Source organism: Hemicordylus capensis, chromosome 3, assembly GCF_027244095.1.
Source record: "Hemicordylus capensis ecotype Gifberg chromosome 3, rHemCap1.1.pri, whole genome shotgun sequence".
Classification (NCBI taxonomy): domain Eukaryota; kingdom Metazoa; phylum Chordata; class Lepidosauria; order Squamata; family Cordylidae; genus Hemicordylus; species Hemicordylus capensis.
This window is the reverse complement of record NC_069659.1, coordinates 254,428,465-254,454,507: the sequence shown is the minus strand read 5'-3', so window position 1 is coordinate 254,454,507 and position 26,043 is coordinate 254,428,465. Positions and strand designations below refer to the sequence as shown.

Below are 26,043 nucleotides of genomic sequence, written 5' to 3'. Positions count from 1 at the left end.
AAGTAATGGCAACGGATGGAATAAAGCTATCAGCATTTTTTGGAACAAGAAATAAACCAGATTTGTGCATGGATGTACAGAATGTGTAGAGATGAGAGGCAGAGTGCTTTTAAATGCACGCTTTTAACCTCCTCATAGGTAAGCAACACAAAACCCCATCAGCTTTATTGGCTCAGTTATACTGGTAAGTAAAGTGTGCCATCAAGTCGGTGTCAAATCCTGGTGCCCAGAGCCCTGTGGTTTTCTTTGGTAGAATACAGGCGGGGATTACCATTGCCTCCTCCCACACAGTATGAGTTTATGCCTTTCAGCATCTTCCTATATTGCTGCTGCCTGATATAGGTGTTTCCCATAGTCTTGGTCCCATAGTCTTGATCATAATCCCAGCGGGGATTCGAACCGGCAGCCTCTGGCTTGGTAGACAAGCCATTTCCCCACTATGCCATTAGGTGGCTCAGATGCTTATATTGAAAGGAATCCAGCCTACTCTTGTACTTATTGCTCCCCGACCCCCCTGCCCCCCTGCAAATACCACTGGAAACATCTTATAGCCGTTACCTGTATGTGATCCTACACTTTGAATTTCTGGGACTATGCAGCTTTTCTGCATCTCTTCTCCAAGGCAGTGATAAGCCGCCTCCTTCCTATGTACTGACCTTTATCATTAGCTGCAAGCAGATAATACTTAAATATTTGAATCTAAACAGTGAAAGCTATTGTAGCTTCATCTGCCCTTGAAGAAAGAGGTTAGATGATTCACAGCAGAAGATTCATCCTTATTGCCTCAACATTGTGTCAGTCAAGTCACTGCAAGTAAAGTCCAAACAGTTTATTTTTATAATCAAAACATGCACAACAACTGCTGGGTCATTCAGTAAGTCATCCTAGGCTCAGGCCACTTCCTTCTATCTTTCTTTGCTTCCTGAATACTGAACGGTCAGTCTGTATCTCCCAGTAAGCATTGCTTCAGCTTTGTTTTTACTGGCACTGCTATACACAAGAATGTAACATCTTCCACTTGTCTTGCATCTTGGCTGAAACTGTTGTCTGTCAGGAAAAGTCTGTGGTTCAGACATTTAGTTAGGTGGATGGGGGGCAGGAGGTTGTATCAAACCAGATCTTCTTTCATCCAGTCTCTGGTGCCCTATCTCCTTTGCTACTCATGCTCTGACCCTTCAGCAAGCCAGATCAAGTAAAAGTTCTGGAGAAGAGGCACCCACTCTAAGGTGCAAAGTCAGGCTGGATGCAATCAACCAACTCAACCCGAGTGCAGTTCAGCTGACCCCTATGCTTTATAAAAACCTATGTGTCCAGCCCAGCCTGGTAGTATGTGCAACTCATTTGAAGTGACTTGTTCTACCTTGCCTCACTTTGCCTAGTTTTACCCTGCCATGCCTTGCCTCATCACACCCTGGCTCTGGCTTGTGCTTGGACAGATTCTCTTGGCACTTGGACCTGCCCAGCCTTCTATTATGCCTTCTACCTCCAGTCCTCAGCTTGATTGATTTACCCATTACTTAACCATGGACCAAGGAGAGGAGAGTTGGTCTTGTTGGTTGCAAGCATGTCTTGTCCCCTTAGCTAAGCAGGGTCTGCCCTGGTTGCATTTGAAAGGGAGACTAGAAGTGTGAGCACTGCAAGATATTCCCTCAGGGGATGAAGCTGTTCTGGGAAGAGCAGAAGGTTTCAAGTTCCCTCCCTGGCTTCTCCAAGATAGGGCTGAGAGAGATTCCTGCCTGCAACCTTAGAGAAGCTGCAGCCAGTCTGTGAAGACAATACTGAGCGAGATGGACCTATGGTCTGACTCAGTATATGGCAGCTTCCTATGTTCCTATGATCTGCTTGCTCTGGACCTCTGCTCCATATTCATTCTACAGTGTGCGTATCCTGCTGTAGCCCCAACAAAGGCATGGCAGGAAGAAAGCAATTCATTTGGTGGAGAAACTTGTATGTGCTCCCCCCACATGTACTTAAGGGAATGTTTGATGCAGGCACTCCATGCAGAGGTTCTTCTGTGTGATCACCCAATTTCTCCCCACTGCTGAGTACCTTAGTATGAACTGGTGCCCCAGGTGCCTAGCTGTGGTGCCTCCTGGCCCTTTGCCTGAGTGGACAGGCACCTCCTGTCACCCGAGCAGGCGGGCAGGCAATCTGTCTCCATCATCCACCACTTGCTGTCCTTGCTGCTCTGCTGTTTTCATCTGCCACTCCTGCCGCTGTTGACTACTTCTGGGCAGAAGGCCTGCCTGGCACATTATAATGATGTCAACATGATTATAACACACTGTGGCAAGAGTGGTGGCAGAGGCTGTAAGGAGAGCAAGTGTGAGGCTGGGCCGGTGACAGGGATGGGGTGTACCCACTTGGTCACCTGCCCACTTGGAAGATGGGAGGTGCACATGTTTGCCTGCAGGGAGGCACCTACATTGCCAGCAGGGAGGCACCTACATTGGCTTGCCTAAACACTTTCATGATTGCCAGTTGAGGATCAAACACACATGCCATTCAGCATGGGGCTGCTGCTGAAAACAGCCCTTTCTATTGTGAGGGATTCCTATTCAGGCTATAATGTGCAGATGACCCAGATGGCTGCTGGTCTCTACATCCCCACTTCTTGGGTCAGCAGTAAAGTGGAGTAGAGGCGATGAGACTCATAACATGGTGGTGGCTGTTCCCATGACAAGCACTTGCAAATATTGCAACCAGCCCATGGATTACTCAGCTCAGGAGTCAATTTTCAGCAATATCCACATGGTGAATGTAAGATGTACTCCAGCCCTATACAGAGATGAGAACAGATCAAGATGGGATTAATTATTGTAGAGTTGCTCTCTGTAGCACACAGATTTCATAGTTCCCTGCTGTGTTATCAGAGCAAATCAGTTTTGTAGGGTTTTGTACTGCTTCTAACAATATCTTATGAAAGCCAAAATTAGTCCCTAAAACCCCGACTATCACTGTTGCAACAAAGCTGAGAATTTATCTCTGACATGTACATGCTTAAATTCTTGGTTCAGATTTTAAATCTATCTTAAACAAGAAGAATCCAGGCATGTACAACGGATGCCTCTCCTTTTGAGGTGAGCAGTATGAATTTAGCTGTTCACCCAGCCTATCTGGGTACGGCCTTTTTGCCCAGCCTCACTGTTATGGAGCAGGAGGCAAAGGGGATGCTGTGATTGTTTGCCAGCTTGGAGATGAATGGAGCCAGGTAGCCATTGAGGCTCCTGCCTATTTCAGCTAGCCGTCTGTACCTGGAGAGTGACCTCTTCCTCCCTCCTTGAGACATAATGTGGGTCTTGGCTGGTATCCTTTTGGGGACTGGGCAGGAATGTTTTGGCTCCACGCTGATTGGCCTTGTGTGAAATCTTTTTTGCCTGCCTCATACTATGCTATCTTAGGTAGTTAGGTTTCCCCCAGTCACAACAGCAGGTAAAGTGTGGAGGTATACACCTTATGGTATACTTTTTGGGTGTGTGTGAGAGGAGTCCCTGTCAGTCCCTAGATGCTTTACAGCTCAAGAAGTGCTAGCTAGGGATTTCCTCCAATCTGTCAAGGTAGCACCAAACCAAATACTTTATGGCTTGGGGTAAGTGATGCCACATGACTTTAGTTCAGCGAAGATAGAGCTAAGGTGTGTTTCATATTGCCTTATAGGCAAGACTTGCACCATGGGTCTTTAGGTCTGCACTGTAGGTGGATGGCGTGCCCATCTCAGTCTGCTTCTATGAATGTTGAATTAATAAAGTTGTGTCCCTTCCAAAATGTCTTCCTTGTGTCTTTATTAAGGGTGGAAACCCAAGCCCAACAAACATGGATTTTCTGGATTGTGGCCTATGAGCACATCTTCTATTCTCAAGAATGTGTTTCCTATTTTAATTAAAAGTGTTCCTACTAAAACAGGAGGAGAATTTGATTTTCTAAAATAACTTCTGAAACATAGTGGACAATATTAACATTTCGACCCTTCAACAATTTGTAATTTATCTGTTCATTCTGTTCTCATTGTACAGGTATTGACTTTCTGGAGTACTCATATGAATGGAAGCATTGGCAAGGATCATCAGTCTATTGCCTGAGCAGTTCTTCACTGGGTTACATATAATTTAGATGTTTGACCTTTGCTCTTTTGTGCTTAACTCCCACTGACTATAATGGAGTACAGTGTAGAAAGCAATATTATCACTCGGAAAGCATTAAAGGATTATGTAAATAGTTTGCAAATTTGAGTCCTTATTATGAAAATACCTAAAAGTACATTTCTTGGTCTAATGAATATAGGATAGCAGTCCTTGGATTCTACAGTCTAACGTTTTCTATGGAACTCCAGGGTAAATTGTGTTTTAAATTGTGTACACCACCTAGAGATATGTGAGGCAGTATATAAATAAAAATACATATAAATGGTTTCCAGAGCAAACCCTGTAATTTAAAGAGGATATAACATTCTTAATTCTTTTTAGATGGCTTGGATCTTCTAAGAAAAGGTAGAACTACATGATATGAATCATGTGTTGCTGTCTTTAACTACTTCCCTACTAACTAATATCTAGTTAAAGAAAACATGTGATGCATCAACATCTGTTCAACATCTACATGAAACTACTGGCAGAGGTTGTCCAGAAGTTTGGTGTACATCTCACTACCATCTCCAGCCAAAGAGGCTGTGATGGTTGGGCAATGATGGGCTGACTGGGGGTTAACAACTGAAATTAAATCTACACAAGACAAAGGTTCCACTTAGACCTACCACCATTATTCCAGGACTAAGTTGGCATCCTGTTCTTGATGGAGTAATTGTGAAAGAAGAAATTCTCAGGTTGGGAGTGCTTCAGGACCCAGGTCTGCTCCTGGATAGAAGCTATGGCCAGGGGCACTTTTGGAACAAGAAAAACTATAAGGTGTACTAGGATATGTACAGACACACCAATGAGAAACCAAAAAGATTCCCCCATCAGACTGACCAATATGAAACAAACACAACCAGTAGAAAAAATCTGTAGTAGGAAATATATTTAATGTATGCAAAATCAAAACAATGGGAAATATTGATGAAACAACTATGTACTCAAAGAGCAGCAATAAAGTCCATAATGTGGAAATGGGTACAAAACACGAATGTATAAGTCCACACACTATAATCAAACAGGAGCAATGAAGTCCACGAAGTAGAGATGGGTATGGAACATGAAAGAACAAGTCCACACATGATGGTGACGAAGAAGAAGTTTATGAGTTTTATGCTCAAGTTCAGTCTGAAATTGACAGAACATGCAAGCAAGGTGTGCTTCTGGTGGTTGTAGACTGGAATGACAAAGTTGGAAATGGTAAGGAGGAAAACACAGTCAGACTGTATGGCCTAGGAAACAGAAATGAAGCAGGAGAACGACTTATAAGTTTCTGCCAAGTCCATGATCTCTTCATTGCTAACACATTCTTCAAACAACCAAAGCAGTGCTTATACACATGGACATCACCAGATGGAGTACACAGAAATCAAATTGATTACATAATTGATGGAAGAAAGTAGAAGAGCTCAGTTATAACAGCAAAGATGTGATCGGGGGCTGAATGTAGAACAGATCATGAAATGCTCATGGGCAAGTTCCAAGTCAAGCTAAAGTGGGAAAACAAAGCTATCCAGCTTTCATGATATGATCTTGAGAATGTACCCACCATTTTCAAGGAGAACATCAGGAACCACTTTGAAGTTCTGAACCTCATTGAACCCCAGAGGAACTGTGGAATGGAATCAAAGAAGTTGTTAAGGATGAATGTGAAAAGAGACTGCTAAAGACCAAGAAACAGAAGAAAGTAAAATGGATGTCAGAAAAGACGGTGGAAATTGCCAAGAAGAGAAGAGAAGCCAATGTCAAGAAAGATAAAGACCTCAGGAAGGAACTTAATAGGGAATTTGAGAAAGCTGTTAGAAGAGACAAGGAGCAGTCCCACAACGACATCTGTAAAGACCTTGAGGATGGAAATAGACATGGAAAAACAAGGAAAATTTTCCAAAAGATTTCTGAACTCAGAAGGAGGTTCCAACCTCGAATTAGTATGTTAAGGGATGCCAAAGGACAGATAGTAACTGATTCAGAGAAGATCAAACAGAGATGGAAGGAGTATACTGAAATTCTGTACAGCAGGGACGTCAACATCCAAGATACTCTAGAAAATATTCCCTACTTGCAAGAACTTCTAGTACGGGAAGATGAAGTTAGTTCAGCTGTCTTGTCATTATCAAGTCAGAAAGCTACAGGAATTGATGGAATGGCTACAGAAATATGGCAGGCAACAGAAGAAGAATCAATTAGGCTCTAATCAAACTATGCCAGCAAATTTGGAGAATGAAACAGTGGCCAACAGATTGGAAGAGGTCAGTCTACATACCCATACCAGAGAAAGGAGACCTAACAGATTGCACAAACCATCGCACAATATCTTAATTTCACATGCTAGCAAAATAATACTCAGGATCATCCAATGCAGGTTAGAGCCCCATGTGGAAAGGGAAATGCCGGATGTTCAAGCTGGTTTCAGAAAAGACCAAGGAACAAGAGACATCATTGCTGGATAATTGAGAAAGCCAAAGAATATAAAAAAGAAGACAATGAGGTCATTCACACAATCAAAAACTGTGTTCTACCCAGGTTTGGGAACTGTGTGTACTCCTAATTTTTGATTGTGTGGAAGCAAGGTTAGAGGAAAACCTGGGTAGAAGTGATTGTGTGGAAGCAAGGTTAGAGGAAAACCTGGGTAGCTTTTTCTCCTACCTTGCTTCCACACAATCACTTCTACCCAGGTTTTCCTCTAACCCTGCTACCACACAATCAAAAATTGGGAGTACACACAGCTCCCAAACCTGGGTAGAACACAGTTTCCGATTGTGTGAATGACCTCAGAATATGCTTTGCTGACTACAGAAAAGCATTTGATTGTGTCGACCATGTCAAGTTGTGGAATGTCCTTAGGAAAATGGGTGTCCCAGAATATCTTATTGTTCTCATGAGAAACCTATACACAGGACAGAAAGCCACAGTCCAGACAGAACATGGTGAAACAGACTGGTTCCATCCACACCATCAAAGAAGTAAGACAACAAGGCTATATACTTTCTCCTTATTTATTCAACTTATATGCTGAACATATACTGAGAGAAACTGGATTGGAAGAAGATGAACGTGGTTTTAAAGTTGGAGGAAGAAACAACAATAACTTGAACTACGCTGATGACACCACTCTGATAGCTGAGAATGCAGATGATCTGCAAGCTCTAGTAATGAAAGTCAAGTAGCACAGTGAAAAAATGGAACTACGACTAAATGCAAAGAAGACTAATCTAATGACAATGGGTACAGCAACCAGCCTCAGAATTGACAATGAGGACATTGAAGAGGTGGATAGCTTCTGCCTTTTAGGATTGACCATCAACAGTAAAGTATCCAGCAGTCAAGAAATACGCCGCAGACTAGCACTTGGTAGGGTTGCAATAAAGGCCTTGGAAAGGATATTTAGATGTTGTGACATGTCTATACCTACAAAGATTAGAATTGTTCGGACAATGGTTTTTCCCGTGACACACTATGGATGCGAAAGCTGGACTTGGAAGAAGCAAGAGAGAAAAAGTATTGACGCTTTTGAACTTTGGTGTGGGATAAGACTTTTGAGGATACCATAGACAGCCAGGAATACAAATGGATCATAGAACAAATCAATCAAGAATTTTCACTCGAGGCACAAATGACCAGGCTCAGACTATCATACTTTGGACACATTATGCAAAAACCCAGCTCCCTTGAGAAGTCCATAATGCTGGGAAAAGTTGAAGGCAAGAGAAGAAGAGGTCGACCAGGAGCAAGCTGGATGGACTTAATTACGATTGTAAACTGCCTAGAGATGTGAGTTTTGGGCAGTATAAAAATATGTTAAATATATAAATAAAATATGACAGCAATGAATGTACCACTGAGAGACCTTAAAGGCCAAGTTGAAGACAGGTCATCCTGGAGAGAATCTATGTGGTCGCTAAGAGTTGATACTGACTTAATGACACTCAATCAATCAATCAGAGACCTTTTAAAAGTTGTCAGAGATGGGGAGGCTCTTATTTTAGCAGGGAGTGTATCCCATATTCTTGGTATGCCAGCTACACTTTTTTCTGGGTCAGGTGAGTCTTGCCATGGCAATCCATGACCTTGACATCTCTTATTCAGATTATTCTAATGCACCATGTTACTGTAGAAACTACAGAATGTGGCAGCAAGGACCTTGGTGGGAGCTAGGCACGTGAATTACATCATCTCACTGTTGCTGTGTAGGGATGTGCATGAAATTGATTTGATGAAATGTTTTGGCCATTTGTATTTTGTTTTGAGCTCAGGCTAGTTAGCTGCTCCTCATCGGACTCACCAGGGTCCTCTGGGGGTCTGAAGATGGTGAGAAACTCCAGGAGGTAGATGGCTGGAGATCCTAAGTGTCTTGGCTCAGGAGGGTCTCGACTGGGGCTCTTTTGGAGTCCTCCTCAGTCTGGATTTCTGTGAGGACTCTGCTAGAGTCTTCCTCAGGGGTCCTTTAGGGCCCCTCTTCAACCTGGGGGTCTTCCTGGGCCAAGCTGGGCTATTCCCTGTCTGGGTTCTTCAGGGACCATGTCAAAGTCCTCCACTAAAGTTTCCACTTGGGTCATGCCGGAGTCCTCCTCCTCCAAGGATTCCCCAGAGGTGGAGCTGGGGCAGATCCTGACAGTATTCATCAAGAACTGGAGCTCACCCATTTCCTGCCACTCTTCTCAAGAGAAGAGTGGCAGGAAAAGCTTGGCTCAGCATTGCTGTCTTGGCACCCAAGCTCTTCGTAGCAACAAAGAATGGCTCAGTTGTCAAGGCAACCTTGGAAATGAGTGGCCAGTCCTGGGTGGATAGGTCTCACACTTCCAAGCCACACCTCCTTGCCAGGCAGTGGATGGCCTGCTCTTGCTTCTGCAGGTGCTGGAGCAAGAGAGAGGTGGAGTTCCACCAGGTTGGAACATCTTAAGAGATCAGTTGTTCAAGTAGGCCAAGCTCAAGCTGCCTCTCCTTGAGCATTCACCTAAACCTTTTCACTTTGGAGGAAGTAAGCTGCTGTCCTGTGGCACCTGTCCCCAAGAGCAGCCATGGCAACAGCACACTCAGCAACAGCCTTCAGCATGGATGGCTCACCTGGCCGCAGCCCCAGAAAGGGCAAACTCATCTCACACGACCAATTTCAGAGTGTGCGCCACACAACGGATGGACACAAGTGGTACCTGCTTGATTGCCTTAATTATGTGAAGGTATAATGAAGGCACAAACTCCACCTCTCTCTTGCTCCAGTGCCTGCAGGAGCAAGAGATGCCTGGAGTGCTGCTGGAGGAAAACTAATGCCGAAGCCAACCGAGCATGGTCATTCTCTTATCTTCAGGAGTATTCTGTGTGGATAAGGGCAGCGAAGTCTGCTCACTTCTCCACTATTATTGTATCAGCTGACTCTCGTCCAGTGGCCTTATTCCAGATTACCCATTCTCTGCTTGGGGATGCGGATCCAGTGGAGGTTCCATCTGGCCTCTGTGACATGTTTGCTAGATTCTTCGCTAATATAGTCTCTCACCTTTGACAGGAGTTGGACTTCAATTGCACAGGATCCGATGAGATGATGGAGACTTCATCTTGTGATGTCATCTGGGATACTTTTGAGCCTGCTGAGGCCAAGGATGTGGATAGGATTCTCTCTGCTATGGGTGCTGCGACCTGTAGCCTGGACCCTTGCTCCTCCTGGCTTATCAGAGTAGCTGGTGGGAATGTAAGAACCTGACTTCGGGAGTTGGTGGATTCTTCTCTTCATGAGGGGTCTGTGCCAGCAGCCTTAAAAGAGGCTGTGGTGCTCTCTCTTATGAAGAAGACTTCTCTTGATCCTGAGGTCCTTGATAATTATAGACTAATCTCCAACCTTCTTTTCCTTGCAAAGGTTTTGTAGAAGGTTGTATGTGCCCAGCTTGAGAGAGCTCTGGATGAAGCTAATTTTCTAGATCCTTGTCATTTGGGTTTCAGGCCACGGCATGGCATGGAAATGGCATTGGTTGCTCTGGGTGATGACTTGTATCATGGCCTTGATGAGGGTAGCGCCTCTCTCTTGGTCCTTTTAGCTCTCTTAGCAGCTTTAGATACCATCTACCATGGTATCCTTCTGGAGTGCCTGCGCAGGTTGCGTATTGAGGGCACTGTTTTGCAGTGGTTCTGTTCCTTCCTTAGTGGGTGCTTTCAGTAGGTGTGCTCCTCAGGGCTCAGTTTTCACTCTTTTAACTTCTACATGAAACTGCTGGGGCAGGTCATCTGTCGATTTGGGGTGCTTCCGGGTCCAATTCAAAGTGCTGGTTCTCGCCTTTAAAACCCTTCAGGGCTTAGCACCTGCTTACATGCAGGATCGCCTCTCCCGGCCAGTCCTTTCCCATCCTGTGAGTTCTCAGGTTGCCCTTCTTTCGGTCCCTGGTCTCAGAGAGGTCCATAGTACTAGTACTATGTACTAGAGAGATCCATAGTACTTTGTTGCTGCCCCTTCACTTTGGAATTCTCTCCCCCGCAGATTCAGTCTGCCTTCTCCTTTGCAGCCTTCAAAACCTTATTGAAGACATTTCTTTCCACCAAGCATTTGCCCTTAAATTTATTTGGGGGTGATATTTATCCCCCCCCTTAAATCTCGGATGCTGTTCTTGTTTGTACACCACCCTGAGTCTGTGGATTGGGCAGTATATTAAATCTAAAATAAAATAAAATAAAATAAAATAAAATAAAATAAAATAAAATAAAATAAAATAAAATAAAATAAAATGTACTCAGCATGGTCGGTCACCATGAACCCTCAGCTAAGGTTTGGCTATTACAGATGTGGAAACTGGCTTGACTTTGAACCTGTCTGACATTGAGCTGGCATGTCTCGAGGGCTTGCCCTCGAGCTGGACTGGGCCCAGTTCAGCTTGAAGTCGAGCCAAACCCACTGGTCTGGTCCAGGGCCACTTCAGTTTTTTTTAAAAAGAACAAAAATGGCAGAACTACTGCCATTGCTGGGCCCCAGGGAGTGCTGTTATGGTCTTGGCAGAGGTTTCTCTTGATGTCCACCCTCCCCTGATGCCCCACAATAATTTTTGGCCGATTACAGGCCTCTCTGCAGTGGCGGTGGCCATTTTGGAGGACATCCCACATGCCCAATGGCCATCTGCATGGCTGGGTCATAATCCAGGGCCGTTGGGCATGCATGGCAGCCTCCAAATAGCTGTTGCCACTGCAAAGAGGCCTGTAATAGGCCAAAAATGGCCCCAAAGGGGTTAAAAATGGCTCATAATGGGCTGAAAATGACCGGGGGGCAGCAGGGGAGGGGGCACATCAGGAGACACACCCCCCCGCAGCTGTGACAGCACCCCAATAGCCCAGAATTGGCAGTATGCCCACCATTTTTGTTCTTTAAAAAAGTTTCTCTCCTGAGCCAGGCCCGAAACCGTTCAGACTAGAGCTAGACTTGGCCCAGCACAGGACTGGACCTAGTTTGAATCTGGTTATACTCGAACCAAACTGGGTTTTCTGGTTTTGTGCATACCCCTATTGGCTGCCTGCATAGCCATCCCTCCACCGGGCAATCTATGGGAACTGACTGCTCATCTGCTGTGTGGTTAGTGTCCAGCAACTGCCCACCTATGCTTCGCTGCACATCCTTATTGCTGTGCTGGCTGGATAATTTATTTCCAGCTGTGATTCAAGGTGCTGGATATTACTTTAAAGCTCTTCACGCAAGCTTTTTCAGTTCTTTAAAATTTTAGGGTTTTAATTTGTGGACGATTTTTAAATTGTTAAATTGTTTTAAGTTTTTGTATATATTTTAACTTGTTTTATGCTATTGTTAACTGCCCAGATGCAGGTTTGGGGCGATGTACAAATGTGATAGATAGATAGATAGATAGATAGATAGATAGATAGATAGAGGGTTAGGACCTTTCCTGAAGACTGCCGACTCCTACATGAATCTGCCTGACCTGTACTATATTTTATAGTGCTCCCTTGTGTGCTCTCACTACTATCCGAAGCTCAATTGGCTGTGACACATAGGTGGCCTTTTCTGTTGTGACCCCTCTTCTTTGAAATTACCTCCCTTCTGAACTTCAGTTGCTCTTCTCCTAGCCTGCCTTTAAGCCGAAATTGAAAATGAATGAATAAATATGCATAAATAAATAAATCATGTTTCAAACTCCTGACCCTGCAAGCAGCAGCCAGTGGAGTAGGAATATGTGATTGGTCTCAACACGATGATATAATGAGCCGGGTCTCATGATCAGTGAGACCTGGTTTGTAAAGGTGAGTGGGGAGAGCGGGCTAAGCCTGCTCTCCCCACAAATGAGCAGGGTGGGAGCCCTGGGCGGCCGGATCGGCCGCCCACATGACTGCCGGCTCCATGCAGCCCTCAGGAGCTCCAGTATGCCCTGCGTGAGCATTCAGGGCATACTGGAGAGACCCCCAAGCCGGGAGGCTGCTTTTAAGCCTCCCAGCTGGGGGTCTATTCACGATTTTAAAAACCTGGTTCAAGGAGAGGGCAAATTTGGCGGGTTAACTGCCAGGAAGCCAGCAGGCTCACCTGCGAGCCCAGTGTCTCTCACAATCAGGCAAAATCGGGCTAGGCTCTCCTAGCCCAATTTCACCTGATCGTGGGAATAGTCCCAATGTCACATGATTTCTTTAATTAGTGAGTCCAAGCCCATGGTATTATATCATCAAGCCTTGTTAATGAAGCACTAATATATATTTAAATCTCTGGTCATATACTTGACAAAGAGCTCATATCAACATGCTTCAAGAATTAACAACGAGCTGACTCTTAGTATGGCACATTGGCTAATATCCTTACTAAATTTACTCAATGTCCCCCCCACACATGAAATTATGGGAAAATAACTTGTCCTTTTCAATGGGACTTCCTCAAGTAAATTTAGCCAGGATGCCAGGCACTATATTCAAAGGAGATAAGTGTGGTGATAAACACTGAAACAAAGGTATGATTTGGATGTGGAAGCTATTCTATATGCATATAATACATGGTGTGTACCTTTGTAGGGATTGGACACATTCTTGTGAAGTGAGATTTTTTATTGTTTGCTTGGATGTATGTTTAGCTGCTTATCCTTGTGATGTCTCAGGACATAGAGTAATACTTAGCATTTGCGAAGTGTTTGTTGTTGTTGTTCAATGTGTTTCACAGGTATGGGTGGACTAATGTGTGCAGAAGCCAGAAAATTCACATGCATAGGTGGAGTGATTATTTCCCCTTTCCTCTGGACCCCACTGTGCCTTCTGAAAATATGTCCCTGAAGGTCCCTTATACCTCTGGGATATATTTTCAGAAGGCACAGTGGACTCCGAAGAGTATGGGAGATCAGTGAAATTTGCCCCTCTCCTGGTTTGTGTGTAAAATGGTTTTGGAACATGCAACATGCATTGAATGTCACTCATTTATCTTAATGTAATTATTAAGATATAGGATATTGAAATAGTTGATGTCCTGAGACATCAAAAGGATAAGCTGCTAAACATACACCCAAGCAAACAATCAAGAAGTCAATGAACAAGAATGTATCTAATCCCTAAAAAGGTGCACATCATGCAAACAGAATAGTTCCCATATCCAAGTAATATCTCTGTTTCTGTGTTTATCACCACCCTTTTATCCTTTGAATAGAGTGCCTGGCATCCTGGCTAAATTTATTTGAGGATGTCCCACTGAAAAGGACAGATTATTTGTCCATAATTTCAAGTGATTAAAAAAATAAGAACAGAGGAGACTTTTGAACTAGCTGTAGAGGGAAAGAAAAAAGAAAAAAGAAAGCAAAAGAAAGAAAGAAAAGGAAAAGGGGGAAAAGGCCATGAACATACTGAGTTGGGAGCCTTGGAACAGGAGAAAGAGAGAAGCTAAAAAAACAAACACCAGTTCTCAAAGTGACTGGAAGCAACTTTAATGGAAGATTACAGCATGTTAAACTTTTGCCTCCTAACTCCAAATGACTTGTCAGCAGGGGTGTTGTGGAGGGGGGATGTGTAGGGACAGAGCACAGGTACTTCTCAGCTTCTCCGACTGTTGGGGTGGGCATGGCCATTGGGGCTGTCATGGCGAATGCCAGCACTTCTGAATTTGCAACTGCATCACTGCTTGTCAGGCAAAATATTCCAGCTTCTATTCTGCAAACAGGCATCACAGATCAAAGGCAGAGATTTTTCATAGCAACTTCATATCACCTCAAACCTTCCAATGAAGAGAGTTTTGATATTCAACAGGGAGACATCAAGTGATGAGATAACAAACGTTGTGCATGTGTGAAGAGAAAATACAGTAATTGATATTGCATCAGTATATGGAAATGCACAAGCTAGTACAACTAGTACTGGAACAGAATCAAAAAGAAGCTACCAGTGAAGTTTCATTGGATTAATTTTCATTTTTCAATATACCTTTGCTGACTTGAACTATCCATTGTGCCTGTCTAATAAAAACATCCCATTTATTCTGGTGTCTGCATTTGACTTTTGAATACCTGCCAGTCAAAGAGTTCCAGCACCTTTGAGAATGCTGAAGCTTTCTTCATAAGAATAACTTAAGCACAGAAATAGCACAGTAGCTTCCTGCAGGAAGGAGATCACATAAGAAGTGACCTTGGATGATGCAGATAGTTATGCCTTATAGGTCTTTTTCACAAATGCATGTTCATCACTGAGAACTGTAAAAACCTCAGTTATAATGTTTTTCAGTGGACTCAGTTCACATATTTGGCTGCAAGTCTTGAAGTGATGAAGCATGTATGTGGTTGGTTTGTACATGCCTCATTGGTCCCTCTAGTACTATCCTAAAACCATCTCAGGTAATTGCTTGGGTTGCTGTGCAGTCAGTGTGACCCTGATATAAAGTCTGATGGCTCGAGATGAATTAATTTAATCACACATAAAGCTGAAAGGTTTGATTCTTTCCATCTCCATTCTTGTGTCAGGAAAAAGAAAAGAGCAGAAGGAGATCAAGAAACAATACTGGAGGTGGGCTATTATTACTTGAAGCCGTTCATGATACTGAGGCAACAATAGGATAATTGAGTATCCTAAGAGAGGAGAACTGGTCTTGTATAGCAAGCATGAACTGCCCCCTTTGCTAAGCAGGGTCTGCCCTGATTACATTGGAATGGGAGACTCTATCTATCTATCTATCTATCTATCTATCTATCTATCTAATTTGTACACCACCCCAAACTTTCGTGTCTGGGTGGTTAACAATAGCATAAAACAAGTTTAAAACATATACAAAAAACTTAAAACAATTTAAAAATAAACCAGAGATAAAAACCTAAAAATATTTAGGAAGCTGAGAAAGCTTGGGCAAAAAGATGGTTTTCAGGTGTTTCTTGAAAGTTACCAGAGATGGGGAGGATTGTATCTCGGCAGGGAGCGCATTCCACAATCTCGGGGCAGCAACCGAGAAGGCCCGTCTCCATGTGACCACCAAACGAGTTGGCGGTAACTGGAGACGGACCTCCTCCGATGACCTCAATGGGTGGTGGGGCTCGTAGTGAAGAAGAAGCTCTATAAGATACCCAGGGCCTAAGCTGTTTAGGGCTTTATAAGTTATAACTAGCACTTTGTATTTTGTCTGGAAATCTATTGGCAGCCAGTGCAGCTCCATCAGTAGAGGAGTAATGTGGTCTCTCCGAGATGACCCAGAGACTAACCTGGCTGCCGCATTCTGAACCAACTGAAGTTTCTGGACTACGTACAAAGGCAGCCCCATGTAGAGTGCATTACAGAAGTCAAGTCTACCAACAGATGTACCACTGTTTTGAGGTCATTGATCACGAGAAATGGAAGCAGCTGGCGTATTAGCTGGAGCTGATAGAAAGCACCCCTGGCCACAGCCTCAACCTGAAAAACCAGGGAGAGGTGTGAATCCAGAAGTACTCCCAGACTGCGAACCTGTTCCTTTTGGGGAAGTGTGACCTCATCTAGAACTGGTAGATCAAAATCGTCTCTAGAGTTCTGACCCCCCCACAATAAGTACCTCCATCTTATTTGGATTCTGCTTCAGTTTATTCTCCCTCATCCAGCCCATTAATGCTTCCAGGTAGGCATTTAGGGAGGATATGCCAGCTCCTGAAGAAGTTGACATGGAGAAATAGATCTGGGTGTCATCAGCGTACTGGTAACACCCAGCTCCAAATCTCCTGATGATCTCTCCCAGCGCTTTCATGTAGATGTTAAAAAGCATTGGAGAAAGTACAGAGCCATGAGGGACACCATACTTAAACTCAGATTTTGAAGAGCAATAATCTCCAATCAACACCATCTGGAATCTATCCGAGAGGTAGGAGCGGAATCACTGTAAAACAGTGCCTCTCACCCCCAGCACCCTCAGAAGTTCCAGAAGGATACTATGGTCGATAGTATCAAAAGATGCCAAGAGATCCAAAAGGACCAACAGAGTCACACTTCCTCTGTCAATTCCCAATTGGAGATCATCCATCAGGCCAACCAAGGCAGTCTCCACCCCATAGCCCGCCCGAAAACCAGTTTGAAATGGATCTCGTGTGAGCACTATGTGTGAGCGCTATGAGGTGATGGGGCCACTCTGGGAAGAGCACCTGCATGCTTACATGCAAAAGGTTCCAAGTTCCCTCCTTGGCATCTCAAACATAGGGCCGAGAGAGACTCCTGCCTGCAATCCTGGAGAAGTGGCTGCCGGTCTGTGTAGACAATACTGAGCTAGATGGACCAATGGTCTGACTCAGTATATAAGGCAGCTTCCTATGTTCCTATGAGTACAAATTCATTTGAAGGCAGAGCAATGACTTGAGGAAGCCTGGGGGCATGCATTCAGTACAGACATGCACAGGCAAGTCAGGAAATATAAAGTCAAGGTACCAATGGCACAGAGGACACTGGACATGTCTCTCTATTTGAGCATCTGTAGCTATGGGCTTTGACGATGGGTAGTGAGCAGTGCTGAGGCTGGTGGGAGAATTGTATTTGCAGACCATTTCACACCAGAACCATGCGGTTGATTGCAAAATCAGATAACTGAACCTGAACTGGCTACCTTTGGACCTGCTGAATTCCTGGAATTGATGAAAACATTCGACGCTCATGGTATGTTTTTATATGCTCTTGGAGCAACTGCATTAAAAACAATGCAAAAAAAAAGTGAATCATTAAGCTTTTAGCAAAAGGTCCAGAGAGATCCGTTTACCAAATAATTTCTTTTAGGAGCGATTAGTGGTTCTGATTTAAGGTGGTTTACATCCACTAAATGACAGTTTAAAGACACCATTTTTAGTAAGAAAAGCTTTTAAGGTGTTGGGAAATCGTGAAACTTCAGAAATACTAAAGCCAAATTGCTTTTGCTGCAAATGAGCATCTATATTGCCTTGATTACTACTGCAGTGATTTGCCAACATACTTCTTTGTACTGCCTTTATGAGACCCTCTTTACCTCTCTTGCTTTCTTGTATAGAAACCCTTCTGGTCAACATGGCTTCTAATTACATTGCAACACATTAGCTATTATTGTATCCTGTTTTGAAAGACTGTCTTATAGTATTCTAACAATTTGTTGTTTCTGGGATCATAGTGAATTTTTAATGCTCTCAAAATAATCTATATAATTAATTCTCTTAGCCGGTGCGTGTCCAGGATTTGGCGGTGGAACTCTCATGATATGCTGCGAGAGTTCCGGTGGAGTGAGGAGGAGAGGGAGAAGAAAGTGCCGGCAGCAGCCAGCCAGCCAGCTGGAGGGCGGAGGAGAGAAAAGCGGCGGCAGGGAGAGAAAAGCAGTGGCAGGCAGTGGGCGGGGGGAGAGAAAGGTGGCAGTGGGCGGGTGGAGTGGGGGGAGAAAAAAGCAGCAGCGGGTGGGTGGGGGGGAGAGAGAAAAGCCGCGGCAGGCAGGAGGAGGGAAAAAATGAGAGCAGCAGGGCCCTTCTTGGCTGCCCACCGTGGCTCTGTGTGGGGGGAGGTATGGGACGGGAGGAGGGCTGGAGAGCGCGGGCTGGAGGGAAGGGGAAGAGAGGAGAGACCGAGGCAGGAGGAAGAGGGAGGGAGAAACAGCCGGCCCCAAAGCGCCGCACAGATGCTCTGTGCGGGGTCGGCTGGTAGATTAGAAAATACAGACATACACTGAGGTGATTCACACAATCAAAAACTGTATGCTATCCGGGATTGGGAGCTAAGTGTGTTCCCAATTTTCGTTTCTATGGAAGCAAGCTAAGAAGAAAACCTGGGTAGAAGTGATTGTGTGGAAGCAAGGTAGGAGGAAAACTTGGTTAGCTGTTCCTCTTACCTTGCTTCCACACAATTGCTTCTACCAGATTTCCCTTTACCTTGCTTCCACACCAACTAAAATTGGGAGCACACACACCTCCCAATCCCGGGTAGTTTTTGATTGTGTGAATGACCTCACTATATAATTAGTTTCCTAGAAGCATAGCATTGGAGGTGATCTTTTAGGTCATCTAAGCCCATCCTCTGCTCATGCAGGAAATCCAAAATTAGAGCATCTCCAATGGAAGGTGGTCGAGCTTCTTGGAGACCAGGGAATTGGTTCCATTGTCGACCTGCTCTTACTGTTAAGAAGTTTTAATTGTGTTGGAAATAATAAAGATGCACACAGTGAGGCATTTCACATGATTGCTGTGAAGCGCCTCAATGAAGTTTGCGGGGAGAGAGGGCTTAGCCTGCTCTCCTTGCAGATGATTGGCGGCTGAGCCCTGGGCAGCTGAATCAGCCACCCACACAACTGCAGTGGTACAACTGCCATCATGGAGCCGGCAGGGGCAGCGGGGATTGGGGGCCAGCCGGCCCTCAGAAATTCCAGGATGCCCCATGCAAATGCGCAGGGCATTCTGGAGAGATCCCTGGGGCCGGGAGGCTTGTTTTAGCTTCCCGGTGGGGGTCTCCTCATGTGTTGCCATGGCGCAGAGCCATGTCATGGCAGCACACGATCAACCAAATGGGGTTAGCAAAACTCTAGCTCCAGTAACCTTGTTTAAGGGGAGGGGTACTTTTGGTGGTTTGCTGTCAGGAGCCGCGCGACTCCCATGGCAGCAGGCAACCAGGAGAAATTGGGCTAGGCTCCCTTAGCCTGGTGTTTCCTGGTCGTAAGAATAGCTTCAGTATCTTTTGGATTTGTGCAATGGTAACAACTTGCATGGTAACAACTTTATTAACTTAATAACAAAGTATATAAAATGGGTTCATACAGGTAGCAGGATGGCATGCAAACTAACAGACCCATGAGGTAGCTGGAAGGCTTGTGCTGTAATTCCCCCCCCCCCACCCACCACCGCCAATTCTTGGAGTAGGCCTAGCTTTTTCAGTTCCATCCCAAGAGTTCCTTCATGGAACAGCTAAGTTGCAGGAACTAAGACAAATCTCAGCCATTCCAACTGGTGGATAACCTCAGCCCCATTACTGGATGAGTGCATCCCCTGAGGCTACTCCTGAGCCCAAGCAATCACAATCCAAATCCATTAAGCCCTCCAAAACTCCCAAGCTCCTTCTCCACCTGCTAGCCCAAAGTTAAACATGTCATCCTGCTATCCTGATAGATAAGATAATATATCCTCTATAATAAAAAGGTTGAGTGTGCACCCATGTCCCTGCGGCCGTGTCTTTCTCGGCCGTTCTGGGCATGCGCAGAGCACATGCCCTGAACGGCCGAGAAAGATACGGCCGCAGGGACACGGGTGGCCATGTTGGGGCCAGGCCAGGCGGAGGAGAAGCAGGAGGGAAGAGGCGGCAGCGGCGGAAGAGCCCTGCCATGAAAACTAACATCGGGGCCAGGAGGAGGAGAAGAGGAGAACGGGGAGGGAAGAGACGGCAGCGGCGGAAGAGCCCTGCCGTGAAAATTAACATCAGGGCCGGGAGGAGGAGAAGAGGGGATCGGGGAGGGAAGAGACGGCGGCGGCGGGACCAGACCTGCCGAAAAACCAGCCATGGCCACCGGGAGGAAGAGAACCACGGACCGGGGAGGGCAGCAGAAGCGGGGACCGAGAAGAGCAGAGGCAGCCACTTAAAAACTCACAGACACCAGGACAAGCGGGGACCAGCACAAAATGGCGAAAGCAGCCCGAAAGCCAAGCACCAAAAAGTTTAAAAAAACCTAAAAACTAAGACACTAAAAACTAAGACACTAAAAACTAAGACACTAAAAACTAAGACACAAGTATGCACTAAGCACAATACCCCCCGCCCGCCCAAACACGCGTTAGCCAACACACACATTAATAAAGTAAGTGAAAACACACAGAAACACCCCCCCATTCAAGAAACAGAGCAGAAAAAGGGGCCCCCCCACCAGCCAAGGGCGGGAAAATAAGAACTGTGAATCACGCATGCGTACCAGAAAAAAACGAAACAACGGTTGCTGACGAGAGTGCCTCAAGCACAGAGCACTCAGTGTTTTAGCTGCTCTTTGAAATTGACAGAGTCATTACTGGAGCACTCATTGCCTTACTCAGTTGCCCAGTGAAATTGACAGAAGACTTCGCATAGGCAAAAGCATAAATGGGAAGAACCATCTGTCCTTCCCCAAGTGAGAAACCCCTTTTTCTCCCTCAACCTCCAAGCCAGAGTTAAGAGAACTCCCTGTCAGGAACTCCCTGTCAGGTTAGACCCTAACCCTGTCTTTGCACGACCAGTCGGGCCACGAGTGGGGGAGAAAGTACAAAAAACCCTATCCATAACCCCAAACACAACTGCTGGCCATTCATAATAGATTTAAGCCTCTTATCAAGCTCCAGAAACGAGCCTGGCACCACGCAAGTACACTACATGGCAGGGATAAGAGCAGTTGAATGATAAGAAAAGAATAATTGATTCTGGAAGAGAGCAAAGGGGGGGGGGAGACAACACAAAATAACCATATAATTCACTTTGAAAAGAGTGAAATGAGTGCTTAACAGCAGTGCTTGCTCCTCATTAAATTGTAGCAGAATTAACAAAAAAAACTTGAGAAAAAAGCATTCTAAAAAACCCAGGGGAAAAACCCACATATATTTAGAAAGAAAATAGAAAACAGAAAGATTTGAGGGGGGAAAAAACCTACTTATAAAAATTTAAAAAGTGCCTCAACACCTCACAGATTCAAATAAAGGAAACCTAACACTTCAACTCTCAGGCCTAGAACCACAAGACAGTGAGCAGTAAAAGCTAAGTATAAGGGGGGGAAAAGACAAAAACTAGAGAAAAACAAAGACACATAAAGCAGTGCAAACAAAAAAACATGGCCTCCCAAAATAAAAAGGAGAACAAAAAATTCAAACGCAACAGACCAGAGCAAAAAAACATAAACAGCCAACATATAGAGGAAGAGAAGACAACTCACCAAGTGCAGTTGAGCATGAAAAAGGCCACAAGATTAAAACAAAGACGATCAAATAGAACAATTGAACAAAAGGAAAATGAACAGCGCAGAAACACACAAAGACGCAGAGATAGAAGAGCAAAACAGACTCCAGAGGAAAAACAATTAGTGCAAAAACAGCACGCTGAGAAAGAGAGAGCCAGAATAAGAGAGGAGGCTAACGAAAAACAACATTCACAATGACACCAACTTGCCCAAAGCAAAAGAAACCAAATCACAACATCAGGGACAACAATACACGCAACAACATTACACGCAACAAATTGAAAATGCAAGTAAAGAAGAGAACGACATCGGACCACACACATGTGGAATTTTAGACCTGATAAAAAACATAAACCAGAAAACCTTGACAACAAACACACATGAACTGACAGAAAACACAAAACATATGCACCAGGGCAAACAAACAAGCATGGTCTCCAAAAAAGAAAAAAAGGACCAAAACACCAAATCCAAAGAACAGAGACAACCACACATAGACCAGCAGCATATAGAGCATGAACCAACAGGCCACCAGGAGCAGACAAACAAGAAAAAGGCAGCAAGAGAGAAACAAAGACGAAAAGAACATTTGAGCAAAAGCAAAATGAACAGCAAAGAAGCACAGAAAGACGCATAGAAAGGAGAGCAAAGCAGACTCTGGAGGAACAACAAATACAGCGAAGACAGCACGCTGAAAATCAGAGAGCCAGAAGAAGAGAACAGGCTTCTGAGAATCAAAAAACTAAGCGACACCAACTGACCCATAGGAAAAGAGTCCAAAGTAAGGAATATCAGGCAGCAATACACGCAACATCCATTCTAAATGACATTACAGAGCTGAAGGAGGACCACATCAAGCCACACAATTGTGGAAACTTAGATCAAAGATGTGAATTCTGTAATGCGAAGCATTTTGAGGGAGAAAGACCTGCAGATCGAAAATTTACACATTACTGTTCAAAGGGAAAAGTAGATCTACCCCCCATAAAAACAAATCCATTCATCCAGCACGTTATGACAGGACAACATCAACACAGCAGAAACTTCACTGAAAATGTCAGATCAATAAATAGTGCCCTAGCATTTGCCTCCATGGGAGCAAACATTGCTCCACCACCTGGCCATGGGCCATACTGCTTTACTCAGGCAGTACACGGCTCAATTTGCCACAGAGCAGGCACGCTGCACCCACAGCAGGGCCAAGAGAGACAATTTGCGCAATTATACATTTTAGATCCCACTGAGGCCACAGAAAAAAGAATGCAAAATAAATCCAACACAAAAATAAAACCTCAACTTCTGCAAGCCCTAAGTACACTTACGGCAGAAAACAATCCATTTGCAGAAGCCTGCAAACTGCTACACCAGGTAGAAAAAGAGTGTCAAGAGGATGCCAACGAGACAGGTGATGCTATTAAGGAAGTGTCCATGACAATAGTCCAAGATTGTGAAAATGACCCAAGACGGTATAACGCACCAAAGCATAATGAGGTTGCGTTTATTTTCCAAAATAACGACGGAGAACCGCCACTGGAAAGAGATCTACTAATACACTGCAAACCAAGTGCAGGCGATCCAGACAAAAAAAGAACACAAAGGATTAGTGTCCTAGATTCCAGTCTAGAGCCAATGGTGTACCCACTGCTATTCCCCTATGGAGAACAAAGCTGGGGAATTGACATACCTTTACAGCTCAGACCACAAGCCTTAATAGATTTAACGAAACAGCCACGAGCACCAAGAGTGAGAGTCAGCCAGATGCAGTACTATGGCTACCTCCTTTCCATCAGAGACGACTTTAACGCCTTCCTAAATGCTGGATGCCTAACGCAACAATACATAGTAGATGCATATGTCAAAACAGAAGCCAACAGACTCAATTTTGTCCGGCAAAATCAGCCAAAATTGAGAGTGGTGAAATACTCAGGATTAATGGACCACTTAAATAATGCAGCAGGCCTGAATCCTGGAAAGACCTTTATTTTGCCATCCTCATTTGCAGGTAGCCCCAGAAACATGCTCCAAAACTATCAGGATGCAATGGCAATTGTCAGAAAGTATGGTAAACCAGATCTCTTTATTGCCATGACATGCAACCCCAAATGGGAATAAATTGTTGTTAACCTGCAACATGGCCAATCTGTTGCTGCACAACCTGATTTAGTGGCAAGAGTCTTCCACCTAAAACTAAGATCACTAATTGATGACATCTGCAAAAAGCATATTTTTGGACCACCCAAAGCTATTGTGTATGTCATAGAATTCCAAAAGAGAGGTTTGCCACATGCACACATACTGCTCATCCTAACAGAAAACTATAAACCAAAAACCGAAGCGTCCATAGACAAAATAGTATCCGCGGAAATCCCAAACATGGAGAAAACTCCACGACTATATGCAATCATAACAAAGCATATGATCCACGGACCATGCGGAACACACAATCGGAATTCACCATGTATGTCAAATGAAAAATGCACAAAGGACTTCTCAAAAGAATACCAGCAACAAACTATTGCAAATAGTAACAGCTACCCCAAATACAGAAGACGAAACACTGGCCAGAGCAAAATGGAAAACGGGAAGACAATTGATAATAGCTGGGTTGTACCGTATAATCCATATCTAGCCCTGAAGTACAACTGCCACATTAACGTAGAAATCTGCGCTTCAGAGCGTAAAATACCTATTCAAATATGTATACTAGGGCCACGATTGCTCAAAAGTAGTGATCCAGGAACAAGACACTTTGAACCACGATGAAAGAAAAACCTTCATGGATTCAAGGTATGTCAGCGCACCAGAAGCAGCATGGCGTCTGAATGGATTTGAGATGCATTACCAATAGCATACAGTCCACAGGCTAGCAGTTCATCTCCCAAAGTAACAGGCAGTAATTTTCAACCCCGATGACATTGGCGCTGCAGCCGATAGAGCTTCAAGTCGCGAAACTCATTTGACAGCTTGGTTCAAATTAAATCAACAAGAAGAGAAAGCTAGAAACATATTATACTCAGACATTCCTTTACATTATGTCTTTGACTCTGCAAATTGCACTTGGAAATTACAACAACGTGGTGCAGACAAAGTGATTGGGCGAATGTATTCTGTAAATTTACCATCAGACCCAGAGCGCTACTGCCTACGCCTCCTACTGCTGCATGTACCAGGTGCAACATCCTTCGAAAATCTCAGGAGCATAAATGGAAATGTCTACCTCACTTTCCAAGAAGCTGCCAAAACAAGAGGGCTCATTAATGATGAGCAAGTGTGGGAGAGTACACTAGAAGATGCTGTCCAATACAGCATGCCCAAACAACTCAGAGAACTGTTTGCCTATATCTGTGTCTTCACATCCCTGCAAAATATGCATGAACTGTTTCAAAAATATGAACAATACCTCATTGAGGATTATGTCCATAAACATATACGACACAATGAAGAGTGCACAATATGCCGTGACCTCGCCCTTCAAGAAATATCCAACATTCTGACACTCCATGGAAAAAAATGCACAGACTTTGGATTGCCATACACCATTCAAAACACAGAACAGCTTACAGATGCCTACAACCAGGCCTATGAAAAACAAACAGCTGAGGAAATGGCAAGTAGCTTCAACAACGAACAAAAAACAGCCATGGAGCAAATATTAACAGCAAGCCAGGATGATGAGCTAAGCCACCGCTGTTTCTTCTTGGATGGGCCAGGAGGCAGTGGAAAAACTTACTTATACAAGACCTTACTCAGCACAGTGCGTGGCCAAGGTGAAGTCGCACTCCCGGTGGCCTCCACAGGAATAGCAGCCAATCTACTACAGGGAGGCAGAACATACCACTCCCAGTTCAAACTGCCAGTACCAATACTTGAGAACTCCATATCAAACATGCGCCTCAATTCTGCAGATGCAAAAAACATTAAAAAGGCAAAAATAATAATTTGGGACGAGTCAACAATGGCACCAACTCTAGCACTTACAGTAGTGGACAAACTAATGAGAGAAATCATGGGAGGTAAAATCCCATGGGAGGTAAACCCATGGGAGGTAAAGTATTTTTGCTGGGAGGAGATTTCCGGCAAACACTTCCGGTGGTGCCACATGGTAGCCAGACACATATCGTTGAAGCCTGCATAAAATATAATACGCTATGGCCCACATTCAAAATCCTCAAGCTACAAAACAATATCCGATCCATTGATGCAGAATTCAGCAAGTGGCTAATCAAAGTTGGCAATGGAGAAACACCACGCATTGAAGGACTGCCAGAAGACATCATTGAAATCCCAGCCAGAATAATATGCACAGGGGATATCGTGAAAGATATTTTCGGAGACAACATTCCTGTTGACATTGTTCCCAAAATAGCAAACAGATCCATCCTTTGCCCGAAGAACTCCGATGCTGACACCATAAATGAACAGGTGCTCAACATTTTGGAAGGAGAAGAAGTCACATATCTCAGTGCAGACACAATAGATGACTCCACCGAAGAGGATTCAAAAAACTACCCTATTGAATTCCTCAATGACCAAACACCAACAGGAATGCATAAGCATTATCTCACCCTGAAAGTAGGTGCAATAATTATGCTCCTGAGAAATCTAAACACCAAGAAAGGATTA

The 26,043-nt window shown here is 44.4% G+C and overlaps 1 pseudogene; it reads left to right on the top strand.

Annotated features, from left to right (window-relative positions):
• The window catches only part of LOC128350579 (uncharacterized), a 41,426-nt pseudogene extending 17,119 nt beyond the window's left edge, over window positions 1-24,307 (top strand).
• The last annotated feature ends 1,736 nt before the right edge of the window (window positions 24,308-26,043 follow it).